Below are 27,965 nucleotides of genomic sequence, written 5' to 3'. Positions count from 1 at the left end.
TCACTTTGCAATTTCCTTTCCCACTTCAGCTTATGTTATCTTTTATAAAATGAGAGGGGAAAATGAAAAAAATATATATTTTTTTAAATATGATGGAAATTGAAGAAACTAGTTATTTTAATAAAATAAAAGGCCAAAAATGAAAAAGAAGTTATAAAAAGGGAAAATGAGCCTTCTCCTCGTTTTGGTCATTTATATTTTTGAAGCAATTTCCTTTCCCACTTCAGCTTATGTTAGCTTTTATAAAGTGAGAGATAAAATGAAATGAAAAAAATAAAAAGGAGGGAAATTGAAAAAATAATAATTTTAATAAAATAAAAAGCCAAAAATGAAAATGAAATTGTAAAAAGGGAAATTGAGAATTCTCCTCATTTTGGTCATTTGTATTTTTGAAGAAGAAAACTCTCAGAGAGAGTTTGGAATCCTGTGAGGCTAAGCTGTCAAAAAAACCCATTGGGAAAATTAGTTTGGTGATGAGAAACTAGCCCCAGGTAGATTGGAGCTAGATTTTGCCATTGACTGCATTTTCATGGAAGAAAAATTTGATATTGGTGCAGATTGGGCAGGATTTGGAACTCACGAAGGTACTAATTTCATGAATTCTTCCACAAATATTTGTGCCATGAGATAAATTTGTAATTGCATGTTTGATGAGAGAAGTTCTAGATATTTTGGGGTGCACTCTCTTTCTATTGGTGTCTGAAGTTTCGTATGGTAGAATAAAGGTTGAAATGCTTAATCAAGGGCGTTTAGTTCCCAACAATTGCTAAACGAAATCCTGAGAAAAATAATTAAGTGTTGGCTGGTTCTCAATGGCTTAGAGGGTGTAATTCTCTGAGAAATATCCAAAATTCATTGCAAAGGTTTTACAGGGGTAAAATCCCATCAAGAATGGCACCCAAGTTCATTAAATGAGGCACATTCTCTTGGGTGCACATATACTTTCAATATAAAACTCTCCTTTAACAAGGTTCTATAGCCAAGCAACAAAACTTTTAAAACAATAGCTGCACAGGAAAAGTCATATTGAAGCTGCAGAGGAACTTTGACAAATAGTGAAACGTTTTGTTGACTTTCAATATAAACTCTCCTTTAACGGGGTTGTATAGCCCAGCAACAAAACTTTTAAAACAATAGCCGCATAGGAAAAGTCGTATTGAAGTTGTGGAGGAACTTTGACAAACAATGAAAAATTTTGTTGACTCAGACACATTCAATGAATCTCTCCTTGTTCAAGACCAACTTTCCCACGATTGTTAATATCCAGTAGAATTAAAGAGTAGACATTCTGATCCAGGTGGATATTGGTGGCCACCTGCCAAGTCCACCTGGACCCCCACCATTGTCTTTCTCAGCATTTTCAGTTTCCTTAATTATAGCACAACTAACTATTTTTAGCAGTTTTTCGGGTCCTGAACTTCCGGAGCCGTTTTGAGGCCCTAAACGACGTTTTTTGGGGAATCTGGGGGCAACATGGGTCATGGAATGGACCAATGTTTCCCATTCCAACAATGGTAGTACTCGGATAGATCTTTCTAACGAGCTATTGTATGCGTCAAACGGAGATCATATGCCAAAGTTACGACCCCGGGAAGTTGATGTACCAATTTACCCCAAACGGGGCCCACAGTTTGGCGTTTCATCTCCTAGGGTTAGGTTTTGGAATGTTAAGGGTTTTCCATTGTTTCTCAACAATAAATAGGCCTTCGAGCCTCATTGTAACACAGTTGAGAGGCATGTAGCCATCACATCTCTTCTGAGAGATAAGCTACCATCGCCCTAGCTGGTTTATTTCCATTTCTGGTTGTAAGCATATTTCAGTATTTTCCATTAATGAAATGAAGTATTATTTCCGCTGCATCTTTGTGTATATGGTTATCTCTGTAATTTGTTGCGTTCCTGTTTAAATCCAGATCAGTGGTATCAAAGCGGTCTGCTTTTTCTCTGTTTTTCTTTGCATGTCCCCAACAAGGTCGGGATATAAGGAGATAGGGCTTGAACTGGTTGAACCTTTGCAAGCCCAGCCTCGCAAATCCCGACGGCTTCCCATGGCGGACGAGAAGAAAGACGAGGGGGCAGGAGATCCCATCAAAATCTTGCTCGAAGAAGCCCTCGAGCGATAACGGAACGCGATGATGGACAGCTTTGCCCAGATCCTTCAGCGGCTACCCAGAAGCAACGCATCGGCTTCCAGCAGCTACTCTGGAAACACCACACCCTTTAAGGTACAAGTTAATTTTGAAATCCCCATATTCGAGGGTTAGATAGACGCAGATGCCGTAGATAAATGGTTAAATCTGCTAAAGGGTTATTTTTCTGTTCATGAATTTTCGAGTCAGGAAAAGATTGTTTTTGCTCTTCTCAAAGCAGCACCCCACGTCAAGCACTGGTGGGAAACCTAATGCGAGCAGAAGGATGAAAGTACTGGTTCACTATTTTCAGCCGCACCCACCTGGGATTCGTTCCGGGATGCCATAAAGGAGCAATACTACCCTGTTGGAAGCTATGAGGATGAATACATAAAGTGGACCACGCTGCGGCAGGGAAGGGACCAAGACGTGCCGGAGTTCACCAATATTTTCCATACCCTTCGCACAAAGCTGGGTATCAAAGATTCGGAGCAACATTTGATACTCAAATACCGTGGCTGCCTACACAAGTACATCCAGGAAGAAATACAATTCCTAAACATCCCCTCGCTCGGCGCAGCATACCGATATGCCATCAAGGTCGAGCAGAAGTTTAAACAAAAGAAGCGAGACTTTGGATCTGCGAATCCAAAGCAGGGGAAAGGTGCCCCTAAACTACAGAACAAAGGACAAAGCCAAGGCGGGACAACCCAAGACAACCAGCCGAAGCTGCAAGCAAAGAACAGCGCCACGAAGCCGAGAAAGGACACTGGAAAATGGTGCGAGTTCCATAAAAGCTCCACTCACAACACAAGTGAGTGTCGGGCCAAGCAGTCACTGTTGGCTGAGCTAAAGGTTTCAGAATCAGATGCATGTTCCGACTCTGAGTCAGAACCCGATAAGGGGTATGAAAAAGGGAAGCAGATCATTGATGCGGATCCCAGCGCCGCTGTTGCTACCGCAAAGATCCAGAAAAATGAACCCGAAGATCCAGAGGAGGAGGAGCGTCTCTTCCACTCCCAGATGTGGGTAAAGGGCTCCCTGATACAGTTCATTGTTGATAGCGGGAGTCAAAATAACCTCATTTCGGCAGAGGTCGTGAAGTGGTTGGGCTTACCGACCACAGCACATCCACAACCATACATCATTGGGTGGCTTCACCAAGGACGAGATCTTCGCGTGAGCCAGCAGTGTCGCCTTCCATACAATATCAAGCCCTTCACGGATGAGGTATGGTGTGACATTGCTCCCCTTGAAGTTTGTGATGTATTACTAGGACAACCATACTTGTGGAAGCGACATGTTGTGTATGAATCAAGGCCCCGTGTTCTTATTATTACATTGGGAAATAAGTTGTTCAGGATACCAGAGGTAGCACCACCTGCCGCCATCTCTTTGATTACTGCAAAACAATGCAGTAAGATCATTTCCAAAACCAGGAAATTTGTTTTCCTGATCATACGCCCTTAAGGAAAGAAGAAGACAGTGGTTGTGGCCTCCAGACGGGGTCCCTCTGCACGACAACTACATATGGACAAGATTGTGGAGGAGTACGAGGACATCTTCACCTCCTCGGCAGGGGTTCCTCTGCACTGTCAAGTCAAGCACTCCATCGATCTGACCCCAGGTGCGCCGCTACCCAATGGACCAATTTATCGGCGCTCCGTTCTGGAGAACAATGAAATCAAGAGGCAAATTCAGGAGCTCCTGCAGAAAGTTCACATCCGTCCGAGTTCATCGCCCTGTGGGAGCCCGATCGTGTTGGTACAAAAGAAGGATGGGACGTGGAGACTCTGTATTGACTATCGGGCGCTGAACAAGATCACTGCCCGTAATAGGTACCCAATCCCGCGGATTGATGACCTCCTAGACCAACTAAAGGGGGCGAAATATTTCAGCAAGATCGATCTGAAGTCAGGATATCACCAGGTACCAATCGAACCCTCTGATGTGTGGAAGACTGCCTTCAAATCCAAGGAGGGCCTCTTCGAATGGTTGGTCATGCCTTTCGGATTGACGAATGCTCCTGCAACCTTTATGAGGCTAATGGATGACATCTTACGGCCATTCACCAACTCCTTTGTAGTAGTATACTTGGATGACATTCTGATCTTCAGCCAGAGTTGGGAAGAGCACCTCCACCACATCCGACAGGTTCTCCAAACACTGCGGCAACACAAGCTATGTGCCAATTTGGAGAAATGCACTTTTGGCATGACCCAGGTTCAGTATCTGGGATACATCATTGATGAACAAGGGGTGCATGTTGATCCAGCCAAGATCCAAGTCATTCGGGATTGGCCCTCTCCAACCACTCTAACAGAGCTCCGCAGCTTTCTAGGTCTTGCCAACTTCTACCGCAGGTTTGTGTTCGGGTTTTCTCATATTTCTTGGCCCTTGAATCAAGTCACCAAGGGAGGGGATAAAGAAAATTTCTTTTGGTCTGAATCTCAACAGAAGGCATTCATGGAGTTGAAGGATCGCCTCTGCACGGCACCAGTGCTCGTGTTACTAGATTTACAACAACCATTTGAGGTCGAGACAGATGCCTCTGACTATGCTATTGGGCCAGTCCTTACTCAACATGGACATCCAGTGGCATATCACAGTGAAACACTTTCAGACACAGTCTGGAAGTACCCCACTTATGATAAAGAGATGTATTTCATTGTACAAGCCTGCCGACAATGGAAGCATTACATTTTGGGGAAGGAAACAATCATCCACACAGACCACCGACCCCTGTAGTTCATACAGACCCAAGGGAAATTGCAGAATGATCGCCATCAGAAGTGGTCTACATACCTGCAACAGTTCCATTTGAATATCAATTATAAGAAGGGCAGCACCAATAATGTTGCAGATTGCCTCAGTCGACCACCGATCATGGCGTTAACCACCGTGCTCAACTCTTGTGGGCACGAGACTTCTGATTGGCCACTTCTCTACAAAAGCGACCCAGAATTCGGCCACACATACCAGACACTCTTGGAGGGTCGGCATGTTACAGATTTTCACCTCCAGGATGCCCTATTATGCCACCTCGGTCACCTTTGTGTTCCTTCAAGCGAGCGTGCCAAGATGATTTGGGAAGCACACTACAGTTGGGCTGCTGGGCATTTCGGGGTCGAGAAAACAGTGGTAGTACTGCAAAATTATTTCTATTGGCCGAATCTTCGATAGGATGTTGGGAAGTACATCAGATCATGTACTGCCTGTGCCATTGCCAAACCGACCATTAAGAAGCACAACCTCTATACCCCGTTGCCTACCCCTAGTCGACCTTGGGAATCCATCTCCATGGATTACATGTCAGGCCTTCCTTCCACTAAGCATGGAAATGACTGTGTTTTTGTGGTCGTCGACAGGTTCTCGAAGATGGCCATTATGATGGCCTGCAAGAAGAACATCACAGCAGAAGCCACTGCTAAACTCTTCTTTGAACGAGTGTGGGTGCACTTTGGGATCCCACAGTCTATCATCTCAGATCGGGACAGTCGGTTTCTCAGCACATTTTGGTCCAGTCTCTGGTCAATGCTGGACACCAAACTCACGAAGTCCATAGCCTTCCATCCTCAAACTGATGGCCAGACAGAGGTTGTCAATAGGATGATTGTGCACATTTTGCGCATGTATAACTCAAATCATCCACGCACATGGGATGAGAGCCTCCCCTATGTTCAGCACAGCTACAACCGAGCTCTTCACAGCTCCACTGGCCATAGCCCTTTTCAGGTGGGTTTGGGATTCCAGCCATTATGCCCCATTGATGTGGCCATGCCACTTGCAGCTACTCACATGTATTCAGCTCATGTCCAGTCCGAAACAGATAAGGCCACCAGCTTCATTGAGCGCATCCAACATATTCGCCAGCAGGTCAATGACATTCTTGAGAAATCAAATGCCAAGTATAAGCAGCGACATGATCAACACCAGGTGCCACACAAGTTTCAGGTGGGCGACAAAGTCTAGTTGCATTTGCAAAAGGAACGCCTTACCGGAGCCTATCGGAAATTGAGACCACTCCGATATGGTCCTTACACCATTACTAAGGCTATGGGAGACAATGCATTTGAGCTCAGCATTCCCCCATTCCTTGGCCTGCACCCAGTGTTTAATGTGGACCGCCTTCGACCATACTTTCCACCATTGCTAGACACATCCGACATTGCAAAACAGCTCAAACCCACAGAATTAAATCCAGATTGCATGGAACAAGCTGCAACTGATCGGATCATGGACACACAGATCAAGAACACTCGCCAACAGAATATCCAACTGTATCGAGTCGGCAAAGCAGGCCAACTCCTTCAGCAGGGCAAGTGGCTCACCAGGGAACAAGTTCAGCAAAAGTTTCCTCATCTCATGGAGGAGCTCAACGCAATGGGGACCATTGCTTCCTAAGGGGGGAGGAATGATCCAGGTGGATATTGGTGGCCACCTACCAAGTCCACCTGGACCCCCACCATTGTCTTTCTCAGCATTTTCAGTTTCCTTAATTGTAGCACAACTTACTATTTTTAGCAGTTTTTCGGGTCCTGAACTTCCGGAGCCGTTTTGAGGCCCTAAACGACGTTTTTTGGGGAATCCGGGGGAAACATGGGTCCATGGAATGGACCGATGTTGCCCGTTCCGACAATGGTAGTACTCGGATAGATCTTTCTAACGAGCTATTGTATGCGTCAAACGGAGATCATATGCCAAAGTTACGACCCCGGGAAGTTGATGTACCAATTTACCCCAAACGGGGCCCACAGTTTGGCGTTTCATCTCCTAGGGTTAGGTTTTGGAATGTTAAGGGTTTTCCATTGTTTCTCAACAATAAATAGGCCTTCGAGCCTCATTGTAACACAGTTCAGAGGCATGTAGCCATCACATCTCTTCTGAGAGATAAGCTACCATCGCCCTAGCTGGTTTATTTCCATTTCTGGTTGTAAGCATATTTCAGTATTTTCCATTAATGAAATGAAGTATTATTTCCGCTGCATCTTTGTGTATATGGTTATCTCTGTAATTTGTTACGTTCCTATTTAAATCCGGATCACATTCTTATACAAATGAATATACAACAGGTTTCCGCGTAGGGTTTAGTCCCTTGCTTTTTGTGGCATTGAAAAATTCCCACGCTTTAGAAGTTTTGCCCTAGCTTACTTCTCCAACAATCATTGCTACGATAATTAGAGCATCACGTTCACAGTGAAATGCTTGCACTTACCAAAGATACCTATTAAGTTATTAGCCTCTTTGTATTTTATTTCCCTAAAAATATGCTAAACCAAGGCAATGTAGCTTGAAACAATAGGAATTCAAACTAGTTCTTGCATGATATGCATTGTATCAAATCCTCTCTTCACCTAGCCTATTTTCAAGTAATCATCAATAAGGATGCCATAAACATTCTCATCAGACATGCAATTTTTCATTTTCATGACATTGACTGCTTAGCATAATCCATTTTTCCATTTTTTGCACAACATTTAACTAGCATATGGAAACTCTTGGGCATAGGCAAAAGGCTTCTCTCCTTGATCTCATGGATCAAGTCAAGAGCTCCTCAATCCTTCTTGTTATATATTAACATTTCAAAAAACAAGCATAAATTTCTTGTTGGAAAAGATGGGAAAACTTCAACATCTCATCTCTAGGAGCTTTGAAAAGTTTTCCTTATTCAGACCAAAATCTCACGAGTACCCTATATGCGGGAAAATTCACGATCATATTTTCTGAAAACATCATTGAAGATTTTGCGAGGATAACTAATGGTTAGCAACAACTTCACACCTTCCTAGCTCTATTTTTTATTAACAACAAATATCAACAAGAGAACATGTTGCTTCAATCAAAATATATTTTGATTATGCATTATGGAGCCTTTGCACTAGTCCAATGTATTCAATTACTATATTTCTTTCACGTAAATAATTCCTGCAGCTAAACAATGCAGTAAGAACTGAAGCAAATTTATCTCAAGTATTGTCATTAGTAAAACAAAAGATTTTAGTCATTGTTTCAGTTCCATCATTTCCAGTACTATCTTCAGTAGAGATCTTAAGGCCTCCAAAACAGAACTTTTGTTTTTGGTAAGTCACCAGTTAGAAAAGTAATGAGTTGGTTGATATTGCTACTATTTGATTTATGGGTGAGATGGTTCAGTATATTTACAATAATTTATTTCCGCTTGGACTACAACTTTTTCCACAACCCAATAAATGTAGGTACGTCATCTGCACTTTCAAAACATGAATGGATATCTTCACTACGAATACAGAGGTTCACAATAACATTTTTAGAGTGCTTTTTCACTTTTGAAGATACAGTCTCCGAAATCTAGACTAGAAGAGTTATGCCACCTGTAGTAGGAATTTCCCATTTGCTTTCATCATTTTCATTTGAAAACATATAAATCAAGGCCACTGCACATTCCTATTGCTATTTGAATAAAGGGCAAGAAGAAAAATCAAGCATTCTACTCCTTCCCTACCTTGAATGGCATGCCACATATTATTTGCACTATTGTAGAGAATTTTAAGAGACCTTATGAGTTCCTCCTAAACATCATCTGCAACCCTTATAAGTAAACCCACTAGCAAACACTTTTCTTCTGCATTTTGGAGCTTGATACTTAAGTAGCTATTTCCATACAAGCTAGCAAGGGCTTCTAATGTATGCTCCCAATCTAGAAAAGGTGATCAAGTCTTGAATTGCTTAATCAATACTTGTTCAATAAATACATTTTCTAGTGAATTATGCAAACTAGGCTATGAATTTTTCCCGAAAAAAATTATTAGCATGCCAAGTGTAGTTGAGAGAACATACTTTGGATAGTGGGATACAACCTTCAGTTCTGGAAAGAGTATACAAAATCACCCTTGGGAAATTGACTGCTAGCATCTTCACATCATTTTTTTGCTCATTGACTTCATCTTTGCTTCAAGGAAGTTTTCCTTGTGGATCTTTTGTGAAACTCCTTACCTTAGGTTACAATTTATTCTATTAGAGAAAAAATGAAAAAATACATAGAATACATTGAAATATGTTTGCAGATTGCATTAACAAACTCCTAGATTTGTGAAAGTGATTCTTTTAAACTCAAGAAACGTTAAAATTGACCCAAAGAGCATGCTACAATTTAATTTTCCTGTGAAATTTCATTTCTACATTGCATGAAATGCAATTTCACAAGCTTGAGAACATTAAACATTATATCAGCCTCTATTAAAACTTGAACCACATTTATTTCTACATACGAAACTGATAAATGGAGCACGGGATATCTTGCACTAAAAGTACCTTGCTTTTTTGGACAATTTTAACTTGAAAACTAGTTGAAATTATCCTAAATATCTGAGTTCCACTTCTATAAGGGTGTTTTCTCCATGAAACTAGGCCCCAGAAATGGGCCAACCTAAGTTCCCCATATCAGACACTGAGATGTGCATGGCATGGACTTATTCTGATATTCTTTGCAAGCCCAAATTTATGTATCTCATTTTTGAAGAAGCCTTTGAGTGCAACGTTAATTATAATTCTCTTCTGTAATCATTGAACCATTTAGTTTGTTTTTCAACAATATTAAAGTACTTTCTTTTTGTGTTGGAAACACCATTCAAAAAATTCTAGAGAGGCATCCCAAGCTATTGGACAACAAATATTTTACTCAAAGAGATCATAGAGTCTTAATGTTACAACTTACATATCAAAATAGCATACTGGAAATGGAAGTTTGTGCAATAGTTCTCACATTCTGATAAACATGTTTGACAACCTAGCCTCTCTCTATCATCCCATTCCAAAAAACCTCAGGTTTTCCATCTATATCTAAAGAATACATCAAAAACATTTTTTTTTTAGGATTGAACAGAATCCTTTTTTAGGCCATTTCTTCACAAGTTTTGAAGCTTTATTTCTCTCACTTTCTCCCAAGTATGCATAAATAAGAGTAGTAAAAATAAGGGCATCGCCAACAAGACCCCTCCAAACATTTTATTAATTGTTTTTTTTTCCCTGCTCAGGTTTCCTAACCTCGAATGGTGTTTCTATATAAAATACATCTTCAGATAAACCTCTTTCGAAAAAATCATCAAGAAGCTTCAGAGCTTCCTCTTCATTGTGTTGGAAACAATAGCCATCAATTATCCATGAGTAAACACTAAAATTAGGCATAAACACACAATCATCATTTTAATAGGACCTCCATTGCTTCATTTATTTCCCAAAGTTTCAAAAGCCATGAATAAAAGCCTTGTATGTATACACAAAAAAATATCCCGCTTTGTAACATCTTGTTGTGAAGTTTCCAGGCATTAGCCATGTTACCTCTCTTGCATTATGGATTGATCAACATATCGCATGTGAAGTGCTCAAGTTCACCCTTGTTCGCCATTTCATGCAAAAGGTTATTGGCTTCTTCCAATTTCCCTTCCTCATAGAGCTTATGGAGGAGGACACCACATGTCACCATTCTTGGCACTAGCCCTTTCATCTTGCAATCAGAAATCCCCAATCATATTATCTTCTCTACAATTACCATCAATCAGGGTAGTATATGTTACATTATTTGGAATCAAATCACCCATTTCATTCAAAATATTCAATGCACACCTCAATCTACCTTCTTTACAAAATCCATGTATCGGAGTGTTGCATGTTACAATATCAGGGGAAGAACCTTTTCTTGCAATCTTGGAAAGGAAATTGAATGCATTTTCAATGTCTCCTTCCTTGTAGTATCCTTGAATGAGCAACATTGTAAGTAACAATATTTGGGAACATGCATTTAGGCATCATTTCCTCTATAAGGGTATTTTATTTAAGCATCTTGCCTCCTTTGGAGAGACCACTAATGAGTGCAATATAAATGACAATCGTGAGTTTGATATAACAGTCCACCATTCCATGAAACAATTTGAAAGCATTGTCCATTTTGGATTTCTTGGAATATCCATTTATCATAATAGAATACAAGATGGTATTGGAAGGTATGTTTATGGTCCTCATCTATTTGAAAATAGCCTCTGCCTCATGTTACCCCATCAATGCACATCGACACACATCAAATGGCTTATCATGAATATATTCCAGCACATTGCCAGTCATTTCTAAATGATGAAGTGCTCCATTTCAAATTTCCCAAGCTCATTGTTCTGGTAACTGACCTTCAATTTTTGATATTTGTGGTGCTCAAAGCAAATCGGAGTAGAGGAGACTGCATAAAACCATGCCCTTGGGATTGAAAATTGTCATGAATTAATATTTATTGTTCCACACAGATGATGCTATGACTCCCTTCAACTTTACTATGGAGAATGATCATTCTCAACTCATTACACCTGTTCCAGAATAAGATAAAACAAAAACTCAAAAGAAGTTGTGTATAATAATGGTGCTAGAGACAATGGATCTTCACGTAATGCACACTTGAATTCTTAGATCTGCAGATAAACTAGTTCCAAGGAACATAGATTTGTTTGATGCAAGATCATTCCACCAAGACACACTCCACTGCCTGATCTCACTTCTCCGATACCATGTTGAAAAACATTTTATGATCTATGGATAATTACTTGTGATATTATTTACCATGAGTTTAGCTTATTCAATTTTCATCAAGTAATTATACATCAAAAATTTAACCAATACTATTATAGCTATAGTCTAAGAGATTTTACTTAAAACATAGGAATAAGTATATGGGAACAAAGGAAAATTTCGTTGTAGCTATTGCAACTAGAGCTTGCACAACGGTGATAACACAGGTACAACTCCTTTTCTTCCTACTTTGTCCTAGTGATTTGGATTTCCTAGCCAAATTTTGGTATTTTGACTTGTACATTTATTGCTCAAATTTATACACAAACACTATGTTATGTGGTGGTTTAATTTGTTTTGGAAAGCCACTAGACACAGCTTCTTCTCGAATGTAAACTAGTGCATTTGGGAAATCAAAGGGACTTTGGTAAACTCTCACTGAGGGTTCTTGGAAATAGGCATTCGATGGACTTGGTGTGTCTTTACTCCTGATATCAAATCCTTCTATATAGGTACTATTAACGCCACATTTTCTATTCAGTTTCTGAGTTAAAACTTTCCATTTTGCATTTGTATATCCTTTATCCATTCTATTTTACATGTTTAGCTCTCATTGATATGTTCTTTGTCTGCTAATGGTTTGTTTTATTTCTTACTTGGTATGGAAAAATGCATAATTGAAACTAAACTGTGAAAAATATATAAATCCATATGGCTTTGCTAAAATAGGCCTGCAACTTTAACAACAGAAAAGCTAGAGACCCATTTTAGGTTGAACATGGCTTTAAGAACTATACAACATCAAATCAACACCTCTGAGTAAATGCAGATGTAACTTAATAAAATACTAACATTTTTTTGCACATTAAGTCAATTTCCTTTCAATCTTGGGGTTTGAAACAATTTATTATCCCATTGAGATGAATTTTCTTAAAACCATGCAGTAAATTTTGTCTTATCAATGGCAAATATTTATACTTTGTTTGACTTAATTCTGTCTCTTCCCACGTTAGTCAATCTTTTAAGGATTCAGTTTATCAATGTGGTAATATTTTTTTGATCAGTTGATTCATATCCTTTGTTAGATTTTCTACCTTGTTTAACTCTGAGAGTCTTCTCCACAGTACCAGAGTGCACTTAATTGGTAGGTACAATAGTAGTAAGGGTGTACCTTTTGCAAGTCCATACAGCAATAATAATGGCAACAGTTTTTCATGGTTCCAATGCACATTATAGTATGAGGGAGGTGTTGTTATGTAAGAGAGTAGAGGGTATATTTCTAGTTTGGCTACCCTCAATTAATTTCAATTTGCATGTTGTTTAAGATTAAGCAATTCCATTTTTTCTTTAGTTCAGTTTAGTTTGTAGTTCAGATTCAATTCAGTTCAGTTCTGCATGCATGATATAATATTTGGAGGGCACAAAACCCTAGATAATTAGAGCTCTTTTGCATGATAAGGTTCCAGTCTAAGTAGGGGCACAATTCTCAAGGAAGGAGATGCATGCTTCTGTTTGTCTTCCAGTTGAGATGCACTTACCTAGCACACTTATCCATGTAGCAAGGGTACACTAGATGATTAAACTTGGGCTAGCATTTGACTAAGTCACCTTGAATGCTTCATGCATGTGACCAGATACTTTGTATCTTTTCTCATCTTCCTATTCTATAAATGAGATGTAGTGAACACGTTTGTGTTGGTTAGCAAGCTTTTGGTTTTGATGTATTGCATTGTATTTTCTTTGCTCTGCATTCAATAGAAGATAGATGTGATTGAGAGTTCAGACTTGTGTACATGCTCTTATTATTTTTATGCAGTGTTTTTGTAGATTCTAGTATACCCATCAAGGGCTTTAAATTACCTGGGGTCTTAGAAATATTCTTTTAGTGAAAAATTTACTTACTATTGTCTGGATTACATGGTATCGGAGCACTTTCACTGAAACTAATAGGAAGTTGTGCATGGATAGGATTGAAAATTGTTAGAGGGAGTTGTTGAAGGGTTTCAAGGGTGGGATGCTCGAGTTTCAGCAAGTGAAGAAGATTTCGACTAGTTAAAGGTTGTGGCCCATGGGGTGTGATGTCCCAGTTGTTCCAGGGATTGGAGTGTTATTTTGCGTGTTTGTGAAAGGTGGCCTCCACCTATAAGAGGTTGCAGGTTTGATTCTTAGTTCTCGATATGTTTTCATGTTTGTTTAAAGAGTTGTAATCACAAGTAGTTAGGGTCTTTAGGATTGTCACATGTTGGAGGGCACTTCCAACTTTATTATAATTCACAATGCAGGATCTCTTGGAAGAGGTCGAATTGTGGTACGTAGTGGAGAAGGAGATTTTTACTTTCAATAGATACCAAGGTGTTGGCTGAGCATGATTAGAAATTGGTCAAACTAGAATGAATAGTTTTTGATTTGGTGAAGAATCATCTAACCCCTTTCACTGTAGAGAAAATGATTGATATGGAAATGCATATTACCTTGATTACATTGTATTGGAGCGAGAACATGTCTAGGAGAATGCTATTAATGAAGAAATCATCCATTACTTGCATGAGCAACACTACTACAGTAGTTATCTATCTGATAAAGATCAAGAGTTGAGATATCAACGAGCTACACTTGATGACAAGGTAGAAGAGAATGGACTAATTTGGATCATTTTGAATGGCTTTGGTCCATCTTGGCACCATTTTGTACAGTTTGTATGTGCTTTTGAGAAGCTACCTTCAATTGAAAGTTTGTGGGATGCATTTATCGAGGAGGAAATGAGATTGGAGATGGTTTCAGCTAGTGATGAGGATGTACCAGAGCTAGCCCTCATTGGGAGGGTGAGGAAAGGAGGGAATAAAATAGGATTTGTGAAGGGTTAGAAGAAGAAGGAAGATTCAAGCTCTTCTAACCAACAGAAGAATAATTTGAGCCATATCAAGTGCAAGAACCATGGCCAATATGCTTCTTAGTATCTTGAGAAGTAGGGGAAGGGTAAGCAACAATAACAGTAAAATAGTTTGCAAGAATTGTAGAACCTTCGAGTATGGATGGCCACTATGCTTCTTAGTGTTCTAAGAAGAAAGGGAAGGGTAAGCAACAACATCAATAAAAACAGTTTCTAGAAATTCTGAAATCTTCAAGTTCATTGACAGGTGTGGTACAACCTTTTCCATGGTGTCATGCCTTTCCACCAACACTATTTCAATTGTTTGTGGTATGTTGAGAAGTGGAGCCTCAAGACATGACAGTAAACAAAATAGATTTTTTCAATTTTCCATATGAGTATACCTCACCACTTCTAGTCAATGTTATCTGCCTTTAGGAAAAAATAAACAGAGCACCCCACGTGAGGTACATGATGCTATCTGCCTTTAGGAAAATGTAAATATAGAACTTCACACCAGAGCCAAGTATATTTAAATTTTACAACACTTTCACACACAATTAACCTGCATGATTTGGACATTACCTCTTAAATGATCCTTAATATCTTGCAAGCTGTTTCTTAGAAGCATATATTTGGATGTGAGTGAATTCATCTTACATATACATTTAGTGAAGGAAAAAATATTACTAGGAGTCACCAACGCCAACTATATGGTTGAAGATATATTTGTTGGCCTTGATGAATCCTAGTAATATTGATTTTGTATTGGATTTTTTAAAATACATAAGAATTTTATATGGTGTATTGGCATTTGAAAGATACATAGGATGTCACAACTAATCCTAATAATCAACTTCCCTAATGACTGGGAGGCCATAAAACTCCACTAGTGGTTTTTGCACTAAATGTGGGTATCATTTATTGATAAAAGTGGGATCTCAGGGAGACTTGTGTGGAAGTTTTCTGTAAAGAGCAACCAAATTTAGAATTAAAAATTTGGCACAAGTGCACTCTAACAAAACTAAACAAGTTTCTCTTTATGCTTTCAGGGTAGCCCAATACACCCCTACAGATTGGTAATTACTGATTGTACATTCTAGTCTCATTGGCATATTTGTTTGTCATTCGTTGGACATCAATAAAATTACCTTTATCTGCTTACTACAAATTAAAAATGTTAAACAACTGTAGTTTGATATGAATGCTCTGAATGAAGGTCTCTATGTTGTCGAACCTATTATTCTTTTCTCTTAAATAAGATAAATGATCACCAATGAATTCCTTCTCCAGAACTTAGTTCTCCTACAACTGCAGTCCTTCCTTTGAGAGAGTATATGTTGCCCTATTAAGTTCTCTAAACACATGAGAGGTTCTGATCATCTGGAACTTCTGGAGAGCTCTTTCATCTGAGTAGTTAAGGGAGATAAGGAAGTATCCTGGATCTGACCTTGTGCATTCATCCAATTAACATCCAGTGTTGAGTGTCCAAAGACCTATAGATGACCAATATCCTTGTCAAAGGAAGATGTTAATAAGGAAAATAGAGCGTTCAACTTCTCCAAGTTATTTTTATCTTGGTCCATGTTTTCCTTAGTTCGGAAATAGTGAGTGTCACAACAATAAAACACAAATGCATGACTACAAATCTGATGAGAGCCTTGGAAAACAATTCTACATGTAGTAAATTTTTTAGTGTTTCAGTTGTATTGCTTTTAAGTTATCAAACTGTAGTGTTATCAAAGGACAATAGATACATGTGTTGATGATAATTATCACAATTTTAAGATATTCAACAATAAAAGTTTAAAACCATTTTTATGTGGACTGTATTCATTTAGTCTCATTTGTGTTATTGTTTTCCATCAGATAGAGTCATCTTGGTCTTGTTGCTACAGTTTGCCTCTTTCAAAATCTTGACAAAGATGGCTTATTTAAAATTTCATGCTCACATATATCTAAAGTTAATATCCAATCAACTTGCGAGTTGTAGGATGGTATAATGAATCCGTTCTCTCTCAAGGAGACCACATAGTTACATTAATGACAAGGTTATCATGCTTCAGTCAACGAGCAAGTTCAATATGCCACAGGGTTCAGATATGAGCCTTCCAAATAATAATAACCAAGTCTGCATAGTTAGTGCAGCTTTCACCAACATGAATATACTATAAATTTACTGCAATAATGACCTTCAAGGAGGCCAAGAGATTGTGTAAAATGACCATCGAGTGCCAAGTGTTGACTAATCGAACCTTCTTGTGCTCAGATTATCGATAAACTTGTTTTAGGGATACCTCCAACATAACCATAATATGTCTCTTGGGATCAATATGATCCTTATTTAACTTTTCTCTTACACAATCCTTCATCCTTATTATTGCCACAAGTTAGATGATTCAATCCTTCAAGCAAGGCATCATAGTGACTTGACCCTATCGCAAAAAATTTCTATCTTCAAAGAAAAATATCCTTCCAAAACCAGAGGCATTGATAGAGAGAATAGGTGTTGAATAGTTGATATTAATCAATGATCATGGTGATCATGCTTAGAATTTGATGTAGGACTTTTAGATTCCAGGACCCTTCTGAAATATGTTTTGGTCTAGGATTTGGTACTCTTGATCAATGTCCAGGACTGTAACTTCTTAGGATAGAATATCAACTTCAAAAGTAATGATGGAATGAATGCAAGCCTATACTTTTTATCTAAAGTATACGATATATCTTAGATAGATATCTCTTGCACTTAATCGGTCCTCTAGAGATGAGAATAGTATTTCAAACAAAGATCTGTAGAGGATTGACCTTACCTCTAGGGATCATAGAAAATATCTTTCCATAAGATTACGATGATGATACAGTCTTAAGATTGATGAGTAGGACTGTTATAAAGTACAAGAACATACCTTGTTGTCTTCCAACTTTTTCCCATGATAGTTGAATATCTTTAGGATTGGTGCCCATGTTTACTAATTAGGGCTTGAAGAAGGCCTTGAGAAATAACCCAGATTTGAACTCTGACTTGATTTACCACAGAGAGATGGAGGTATAAATGAAATTCTTTAGTGATTGCAATCTCTTTAAGCTTGGGCTTGTCCTCACCTGAGCTCTGATACCATGTTAATTTTCAGTTAACATGTTCTTTGTTTATGTTAGATACTTCATTCAACCATATGCCCATTAATCCATTTACCAATCACATTAGACATTATATAATAGTAACTGATGAAATAACATAAATGATAGATGCAGAAGACAAGCCAAGACAGAAAGACACGAGAATATGGCTCAAGCTAGGGAAAAACCCCAAGATGGGGAAACCCTTGATCAAATCTTCTTATTATTATCATCAAATGTTTAATAGAGAAAGAGAGAGAGTAAAATGATATAAAATAACTTTCCAATATGAAGATTAGGCATCACTTCTCTTAGATCCATTCAATCTTGTAATCTAGGCAGTTTGTTCATAGAGGACAAATCATATTGTTGTACAAGATTGGTCTGGTTAGGGCAACAACAGTCCACTGCTTTCTAAGTTGACTGATCCAAAAATCCTCCTTTCTACTGTGACCTTCCTTATTTCACATGATGCTCCCTTTGGCTGGCTTAAGGAGTTAGTTTATGACCACATTAAGGTCACCGTTGATATTATCTCTATGGTTATGGATTAGGGATTCTTGATCTGAAAATGCGATCTTAGACTAATATTAAGGTATTACAGACTCATGTGTAGGATTTGCCTACATTACTTAGTGCAACGGATCGAAAATATTGCGAATAATATAGACAATGAAGCAGTTAGAAAAACATAACAGTTACACACATAACACAACAATTAATCGAGTTCACCCAAAACTCTTGGGCTACGTCTCCTGGTCCAGCTTTCAATGGTGGCCTCTCTATTATGTCTTCAAGAGAAAAGTTTTTACAAATGTGAGCTCAAATTGAGTCTCAACACAATAGGAATAAAACAAAAGGGCTTTACTTGGATTCCCCAAGTCTTTTTTAGTACACAGACTCTCCCTCTCACTCTATGTCTTTGTTTTCTCTCTATCTTAGCACTACCTACCTCTGTCTCTGTCATTCCGTGGCTTTTAAGCCAATCGGCATTGTCTGTTCGTTTCCTCTTTTGGGCTCCCCTATGAGCATTAAGAAATCATTGCTAAATGGTTTTAGGGATGGTGGCCACCTGTTTTACAATGGAAGGGGCCTTCAGCACCTTTGAAATCCCAAGGATAGTCGTTCTCTGTTTACACAAAGAAATACACAAAAACACGGGAAAATCCACCAAACTGTTGTTTATCGGACCTGAAATATTATCAATTCCGCCTTATAACTCCATCAGGTCCACCTTTATATCGCTATCGCATGTCCACCATTGATCTATATGATCATTGATCCAATGGTTGCTATTCATTTCAGGCGGCTTATGCGTACGGAGATTACCCACCTAAAAAGGCGGTTTTCTCAAGCCACATGTCAGCTAGTGGATGGGATCGGGTGGAGCCCATCCAATACCACTTACCGCCTAAGGCCTGCCCGAAATCCCGCTCATTAGGGAACTCAAAATATATATTGTTGCATGTATAAACCCTTTCGGGTCCATTTTATCGCTTCATTCACATTTCCTTTGTTTTTCGCTTATTTAACGAAAATGTGAAATACATAGAAAAAATCCTTTTACCAGACTTGAAATATTATTAAATTTCATCCATAACCCTGTCAGGTCTGGCTATCACAAGTCGCATTTGTATCGGCCCCACTCTTTTATATTTCTCTAATGCAATATTGCGATGTGATATGTCGCAATCGCATATCTCATAGTCCCCAGGCCTTTGGTAAGCGCTCCTTGTATTTTGCCGATGTGATATTGCGAGTTAACCTGGGCCGTCAATCTTTGCACTTGATCGACAGTCCTCGTTGACTCGCGTTGATCGCTATCGCAACTTTCATATGGTAGCCTCTAATAGGCTCCGCTTACCATCTACGATTGTGATATGCCAATCGGATCTGGACTGTTGATCAGCCAGATCTGACGGCTCTTGTGCATCATTGTTCAAGCCTCTGATAGCTCTGTTTTTCACTGTTTCTTCATGTTTTTCAGGCCCGATAGTGTAATCCACCATGTTTAAAAGTTCATCCTTTGTGATAAAAAAAAATTATTTTTGAAGACTTATAGGGTTTTTAGGGTCCATTTTGGATCACGCCTTCCCACTAGAAAATCTTTTGGACCACCAAAAGTTGGTTTTTAAGCATCAATCAAGTGAGGATACAGCTTCCTCACTTGTCCAATCTCTATCCATCATGCACTGCTTGGTTTTGAACCTTTAAGTCCGATTCTGAGGTACTCAACATCCCCTCTGCGCGTAGTTCTCACCTTTCTATCCAGAACTATGTCTTCCTACAACTCATTGAGATATTCAGGCAACAGATCATCAATAGAAGGCAACTGACTTTGCTCTTCGGGATCTTCAATCAATGAAGGTTCATATAGTCTCAAGTTCTCTACATTAATGACTGAATAGATATGCATATAAGTTGGCAAATCAAGGCGAAAAGCATTTTCACCAATTTTCTCAAGTATCTTGAAAGGCCCATACCTTATTGGTTTCAGCTTCTTACCTTCACCTTGCATTCTGTCTTTGTTGATGTACAGCCAGACTTGATCACCAACTTGGAAGCTATGCTCAATTCGATGCTTGTCATGCCTTGCCTTGTACTTGGCCTGGCTTCTTTCCAGTTGTTCCTGCACTGCCTGGTGAATTTCTTGGATCTGTTCAATGAACTTGGTTGCTTTGTCCACATCATTGTGTCCATCAACTTCTATGTCTTTACTAAAGACAAAATCCAAGGGAGACTTTGGTATAAAACCAAAACAAGTCTCAAAAGGAGATCTCTGTGTATAAGAGTTCTTGGCACAGTTGTAAGCATGTTGCACATAACACAAATGCTCATCCCAAAGCTTGGGATGCTTGCTGCAATAGCCCCTGAGCAACTGGATCATTGTCCTATTGACCACCTCTATTTGGCCATCTGTTTGTGGATGAAATGTTGTGCTCTTCTTCAATCTGGTGTCCATCAACTCCCATAGACTTGGCCAAAACTTCCCAACAAATCGGGAATCTCGATCAGATACAATAGAAGTGGGTAACCCAAAATGAACCCATGCATGCTGAAAGAATAACTTCGTTGTTTGTTCAGTTGTAACCTGCTTGTTACAAGGTATCAAAATACACATTTTGCTGAACCTATCCACAATAACATATAAATAATCATGACCTTTTCTAGATTTTGGCAATCCCCCAACAAAGTCCATGGAAACACTTTCCCAAGGACGAGGAGGGATTGGAAGTGGAGTGTACAAGCCTAATTTTCTATTACCGAGATTTCTTGTAGCACACATGGTACACCCTTTAATATATCTAGAAATTGTTTCATGCATTCTTGGCCAATAACAGAACCTTTGCAACTGTGAAACTGTTTTACTTACACCAAAATGACCTGATATTAGAGAAGTATGTGCTTCTCGGATTATGTTAACTCTTTCAGTTTGTGGAATGCATAAGTTTCCCAAATGATATAAGAGTTGGTCCTTAACATGATAATTCAATTCTTCTACTTGTTTTCCATGACTTAAAGTTTCATATACATATTTAAAATCTACATCTTGAGCATATTGTTCAATGTAGCTTTCATGCAATACTGAGTTATGCTTAACTATAGTAGATGCATTTATGATTGGTCTTGATAGCATATCTGCAACCTTATTGTGTATGCCCTTCTTATATCTGATGACAAGATGAAACTGTTGTAGAAAACCCATCCACCTATAGTGTCTTGATTGTTGCAATTTAGTTTGTGAGTGTAAATATTGAAGTGGTTGATGATCTGTATGTATAATTGTTTCTTTTCCCATTAGGTAATGTTTCCACTTTTTCACACTCTCTACTAATGCATACAATTCTTTATCATATGTGGGATCATTAACTACTGCAGAAGTAAATGTATCAGAATGATAGCATATGGGTTTACCGTGTTGCATCAACACTGCTCCCATGGCATAGTCACTAGCATCCATTTCAATCTCAAATGGTCGTTGAAGATCTGGCAGTGCTAGTACTGGTGATGTACTAATTTTTCCTTTTAAGGTGTCAAAGGATTTCTGTTGTTTTCCTCCCCACTGAAACACCTTGTTCAATCCTGTTAAAGCATGCAAGGGAGTTGCAATCAAGGAAAAGTTAGCAATAAACTTTCTCCAATATTGTGTTGCTCCTAGGAAACTCCTAACTTCTGTAGCAGATTTGGGTTTAGGCCAGTTCATAATGACTTCGAACTTAGAGGGATCTATCTTCAATTCACAACCCCCTACAATATGACCCAAATAATTTAAAGATGTTTTGCCAAATTCACATTTTGATAACTTCACATAGATATTTGCTCTTTTCAAAACATATAAATTCTGCTTTACATGCTTCAAATGTTCTTCCCATGTTTCACTGAAAACAAGAATGTCATCTAAATATACAATTACAAAATCATCAATAAAAGGTCGGAGTACATCATTCATAACTCTCATGAAAGTGGCAGGAGCATTAGTTAAGCCAAAAGGCATAACCAACGATTCATACAGCCCTTGCTTTGTCTTGAAAGCAGTCTTCCATGCATCTTGTTCTGCAACTCTAACCTGATGATAGCCACTACGCAAGTCTAACTTGGAAAAGTAAATTGCTTCTTTCAACTGATCTAATAGATCATCAATGCGAGGAAGAGGATAACGATTCTTGATCGTTATTTTATTCAATGCTCAGTAATCAATGCACATCCTCCATGAACCATCTTTCTTTTACACCTGTACGATTGGAGATCCACATGGTGATGTGCTCGGTCTTATGAACCCTTTATCAAGCAGCTCATGTACTTGCTTCTTGATCTCTGCATTCTCTAAAGCAGATAACATGTACATCCTGATGTTAGGTAATGGAGCATCTTGCTGCAAATGAATATCATGTACTATTTCCCTTTTGGGTGGCAGACCTTTAGGTTCTTGAAATAGGATATCATATTCTGAAACAAATTTAACTAAATCAACCTTCTGTTTAGTATCACAGCCTTCAAATACATTGGTTTTATCAGGTTTCTTTTCCTTTACAACAATTAGTAAAAATTGTTTGCATGAATTTACAATTCTTTTCATCTGCCCTAAGTTTATGAGAGAATAGTTATTTTTGAGTTGATGAGCTCTTACAATATGTTCTATTCCATCTTTAGTGAGTTGATACTTATTTTCAGTTCTGTAGAAAATGGCTTTTCTATCATACAAGTAAGGACATCCTAAAACAATACCACATATATCCAAGGGAACTATATCTAACTCAACCTCATCTACGAAATTTGACCCAATAGCAAACCTAAGTTTACATTGTCTAGTCACTTGTAGCTTTGCTTTATCACATACCCAACCTAATGGATATGGCTTCTTTTGAGGTGTTTTTAGTAAGCCCAACTTCTTTACAATTATTTCAGAAATCAAGTTTACTTGTGATCCACTATCAAATAAAGTATCAATCTTTTGGTGCTTGGAAATAACTCTAATATGAAAAAGATGATGTCTTTTCCTCTCATTATCTTAATTATCCATACATTGTGAAGAATTACTTGTAGATGCTTCAGAACTTTTACCTTTTATACCTGTGGATGTGATTGTTTTTTCATCACCTGAGTCTAAACCCAATTCTTTATGAATAGCAGCAGCAATCTTCTTCTTCTTACCACCGAACTTCTTAGGTTTCAGCTCCAGATGCAAAGACCAGTAGTGTTCATCATCGTGTCCATCCTTCTTGCAATGAGTGCATGAAGGTTTTTCTTTCTATACAGCATTTTCCTTCCTCTCTTTCCATTTCAGCTTCTTCTTTTCCTTGTTCTTGCTTGCAGAGGGTTTTGATGATCCCCCAATCTATGGGTTCACATTCTTGCCTCTAGCTTCTAGATGTGTAGCCTGAACTAATACATCATCTAGGCTAGTGGGGTTAAACATGAGAATGGTGTGCTTCAAATAGCTATGCATACCACCTATATAATCAAAAAAAATTTAAGTGAGTCTAGAGAAATGTCTAGAGTTAAAGCTCTTTTTCTAAATTCCTGGGTATAACTTTTCCCCTTTAATTGGCGAAGAGTTTTCCAACTCATCATTGCTTGTTGCATATAATCTAGAGGATAGAACTATTTTTTAATAGCACAAACAAATTCATTCCAAGTAGAAATAATTTTACCATGTCTCTTCAGATCAGCTTGTGTCTTGCCTTCCCACCACACTAGTGCAGTTCCTCCAAGGTGAAGGCTAGCCAGTTGAATCCAGTTATCTATCTTTTCTGCATTTAGTTCTCCATCATAAATTGGCAAATCAAATTTCACATCTAATCTAATCACAACAGTTTTCTTCTTTTTCTTTTCAGGGCTAGTTTTATGTGAAGAAGATGATGAGGATGGTGATGATGGAGTAGATGGTGGAGAAGGCCTCTGTTCTTTTCCTTTGCCTTCTGGATGGGCATCTAGAAGAGGTTCCTCTGCTCCTTTATCTAGTTGAGATGCTGAAGTGCTTTCACCTCGGCCTTTCTTAAATTCCCGATACATCTCTTCCACCATGGCCTGAAGTGCCCTAAAACCTTCCATAAATTGAGATTCTGCTCCCAAGCGAGTTTCTTCTGCCATTTTGCTCCGAGGATAAACTCTTCCAATTTCTGGATTGGCCTCAACAAGTTCTCCTTTTCCTAGTTTGAGCTTTGACCTAGTTAGCATTCAAAAATCTAGCACAAGCTTGTCTAACCTTAGAAATCCTAAAGCTCTGATACCACTTGATCTGAAAATGCGATCTGAGACTAATATTAAGGTATTACAGACTCATGTGCAGGATTTTCCTACATTACTTAGTGCAACGGATCGAAAATATTGCGAATAATATAGACAATGAAGCATTTAAAAAAACATAACAAAGACATGCATCACACAGAAATTAATCAAGGAGTTCACCCAAAACTCTTGGGCTACGTCTCCTGGTCTAGCTTTCAATGGTGGCCTCTTTATTATGTCTTCAAGAGAAAAAAATTTACAAATGTGAGCTCAAATTGAGTCTCAAAACAATAGGAATAAAACAACAGGGCTTTACTTGGATCCCCCAAGTCTTTTTGAGTACATAGACTCTCCCTCTTGCTCTTTGTATTTGTTTTCTCTATGTCTTGGCACTGCCTGCCTCTCTCTCTGTCATTCTGTGGCTTTTAAGCCAATCGGCACTGTCTATTCGTTTCCTCTTCTGGGCTCTCTGGCTCCTGCCCTCTGTCCACTCAAATCCCCTCTGAGCGTTAAGCAATCATTGCTAAATGGTTTTAGGGATGGTGGCCATCTCTTTCACAATGGAAGGGACATTTTGTGCCTTTGAAATCCCTAGGATAGTTGTTCTCTGTTTACACAAAGAAATACACAAAAACACGGGAAAATCTGCCAAACTGTCATTTATCGGACCTGAAATATTATCAATTCCACCTCATAACTCCATAGGGTCTGCCTTTATATCGCTATCGCATGTCCACCATTGATCTATATGATTGTTGATCCAACAATTGCTATTCATTTTGGGCGGCTTATGTGTACGAAGATTACCCGCCCGAAAAGGCGATTTCTCAAGCCATGTGTCGGCCAGTGGATGGGATCGGGCAAAGCCTGTCCAATACCACTTATTGCCTAAGGCCCGCCCGAAATCCCGCTCATTACGAAACTAAAAATATATATCACTACATGTATAAACCCTTTTGGGTCCGTTTTATCGCTTCATTCGCATTTCCTTTGTTTTTTGTTTATTTAACGAAAATGTGAAATACATAGAAAAAACCTTTTACTGGATTTAAAATATTATTAAATTTCATCCATAACCCCGTCGGGTCTAGCTATCACAAGTCACATTTGTATCAGCCCCACTCCTTTGTATTTCTCCAATGTGATATTGCGACATGACATGTCGCAATCACATATCACATAGTCCCCGGGCCTTTGGTAAGCGCTCCTTGTATTTTGCCAATACGATATTGCGAGTTAACCTGAGTCGTCGATCTGTGCAATTGATCGGCAGTCCTCGTTGACTCACGTCGATCACTATCGCAACTTTCATATGGTAGCCTCTGATAGCCTCCGCTTGCCATCTTCGATTGCGATATGCCAATCGGGTCTAGACCGTTGATCGGCCAGATCTGACGGCTCCTGTGCATCGTTGTTCAAGCCTCCGATAGCTCTGTTTTTCACAGTTTCTTCATGTTTTTCAGGCCCGATAGTGTAATCTGCCATTTTTAAAAGTTCATCCTTTGTGATAGTTTTTTTTTTTTTTGAAGACTTAGAGGGTTTTTAGGCTCCATTTTGGATCACTTCTGAAGCATGCTGCTCCAGCCCTTGAATTCTGTAAACAGTGCAGCCTTTTTCTTCTTACAAGGGCTCTATTATTTGTAGTATTCCTAGCCTATTTTTAAGTTTCCTTGTCATCATCAACAAGATACTGAATACTATCATATAAGGTCAACGACTTTCTATTGTATTTCAACTTCTTGGGCAAATGATTCGAGCCCTGCGGTCAAGCTGTGAGAATATATTCTAGCTACAGCCAAACTACAGGAAGAAGTCCCATACGAAACAAGTCACAACCCATATATAATATTGTCCTTAACCATAGCAAAGGACTGCTTCCAAACTCAGACCTGTTATGACAAACCCCTAGCCAAAACAGTCCCAACAATAACAAGAATTTATCCTCCTTAATCTTCGTTGCCATAGAGATATCTTTTTCTTTTGATTCATGTGTCCCAAATGAGAGAGAATGTTCCTCTATATATACAATTCAGTGGAGTTGAGGGGACGTGACTTTTGATATTCTTAAGTCGACATATAGTTGAGGCCGACCTCAATAATTTACATGAGAGAAACATAAATTCAAAATTTTACTTCTACTTATCCAAATTTGATGATATTTAGATCGATTTTGATCCTCTAGAAAATAGGAATTCAATGCCACAATTATATTCCCCAAAGGAGGTGTTCAAAGTGGAATTTGGCCGTAGTTTCCATTTGTAACAAAAATAACCATCATTTGAATGTCTGGAAACTACAATATATAAATGTGAGATATATACTCTACATCGTTGGGTTATCTCCTTTTCAAATCTGAGTTTTTTTAGGCTACATGTTAATTGTTTGAACTTTGAACTTTTAACTTCGAAGAAATTCCTGAATGGACTTCGTAAGGCAATGGTACCATAAATTGTGTTATTTCAAAGATTTGACTTCCATATTTTCACAAAATACAATTTCCTCAATAAAAACTTATATGTATAGATACTTATGTTTAGGATTATATGTGTTGGAGTGGTTCCTTTACATTTTACTATAATCTTGATGTTGAAAAGTTTTAGCTGAGTTTTTTCATCAATTGCTCATAGAATATGCAAAAGGAAATTATTGTCAAAATGTGGCAAACATTACTTTTCTCTTGATTTCTTATTTTATTGTTCATGACAGGATAATCATGCTGTAGGAATGAGTTATCCTACAATCTGTTTCAATTTGTGGATTATTTTTTTCTTCCCATTTTTTTACAAATATGTAGATTTCATTTTCAAGTTGATGGTTTTTGCATGTATCTTGTCTAGCCCCAAATGCTGGTAATGGAGCAGATCTTGAGAAGTAGTCATGGACATAGACGCTATCAGAGGTTAGTGTTACAATACCACTTCCACCTAGTATCAAAAAAAATTTAATGGTCTGTGGCATAAAGAAGACTTATTTAACAACAGGGTTGAAAGGGCAACCTCATGTCTTAGTTTCAAGTCATTTATTCGTGTTTCTTAGTTGTAAGTCTTCTGTTCGACTTTGAGCTTTATCACATGAATTATTTCGCTAATCCAATATGCATGGCCTGTATTTCTCACCCGATGTTAGTTACTTGACATGGTTGATATAACATTCAATTCTAGGCCACTTTTATTTTAAGTCAGAGATTTTATTGATTAAAAGGATGTTCATATTTTGATTGGTTTACTTGGAGCTTGATTTAAAAAAGTTTTGTAAATTCCACGTGCAAGATATTTTTTCAGTGTGATCTCTCTGCACCAGTAAGCTCAGATGATTCCTAGAACATAGGTATACAACAAGTTCATCTTTGGCCTTTGTTGTTTATCTGTTACTCTTTACATCATTGATGGATGGTTATTGATTGACGTAAAATAGAGGATGGGGAGGTCCTACCAATTCTCTTGACAAAACAAAATCAAATGGAGTGGTAGAGCTGTGTTTTAAAAGGTGAGCAAGAAATCAACACTTGAAAGGTAGAACTTGATAATAACAAGTTATTTGATCTGGATCTAGAGACACAATAGACCGTGGAAAAAAACAAATGGTATTGA

At 38.4% G+C, this 27,965-nt stretch overlaps 1 pseudogene; it reads left to right on the top strand.

The window, feature by feature from the left end:
• The first annotated feature begins 529 nt into the window (after positions 1-529).
• On the top strand, positions 530-27,965 carry LOC149259291 (protein BOBBER 1 pseudogene; annotated as a pseudogene).

The sequence above is a fragment of the Pinus tabuliformis genome, chromosome 6 (assembly GCF_031772625.1).
Source record: "Pinus tabuliformis cultivar Carrire ecotype Pingquan chromosome 6, CPIR1, whole genome shotgun sequence".
In the NCBI taxonomy this organism is placed as follows: Eukaryota; Viridiplantae; Streptophyta; class Pinopsida; order Pinales; family Pinaceae; genus Pinus; species Pinus tabuliformis.
Note: the sequence above shows the minus strand (reverse complement) of the source record. Positions and strands in the feature narration are given on the sequence as shown.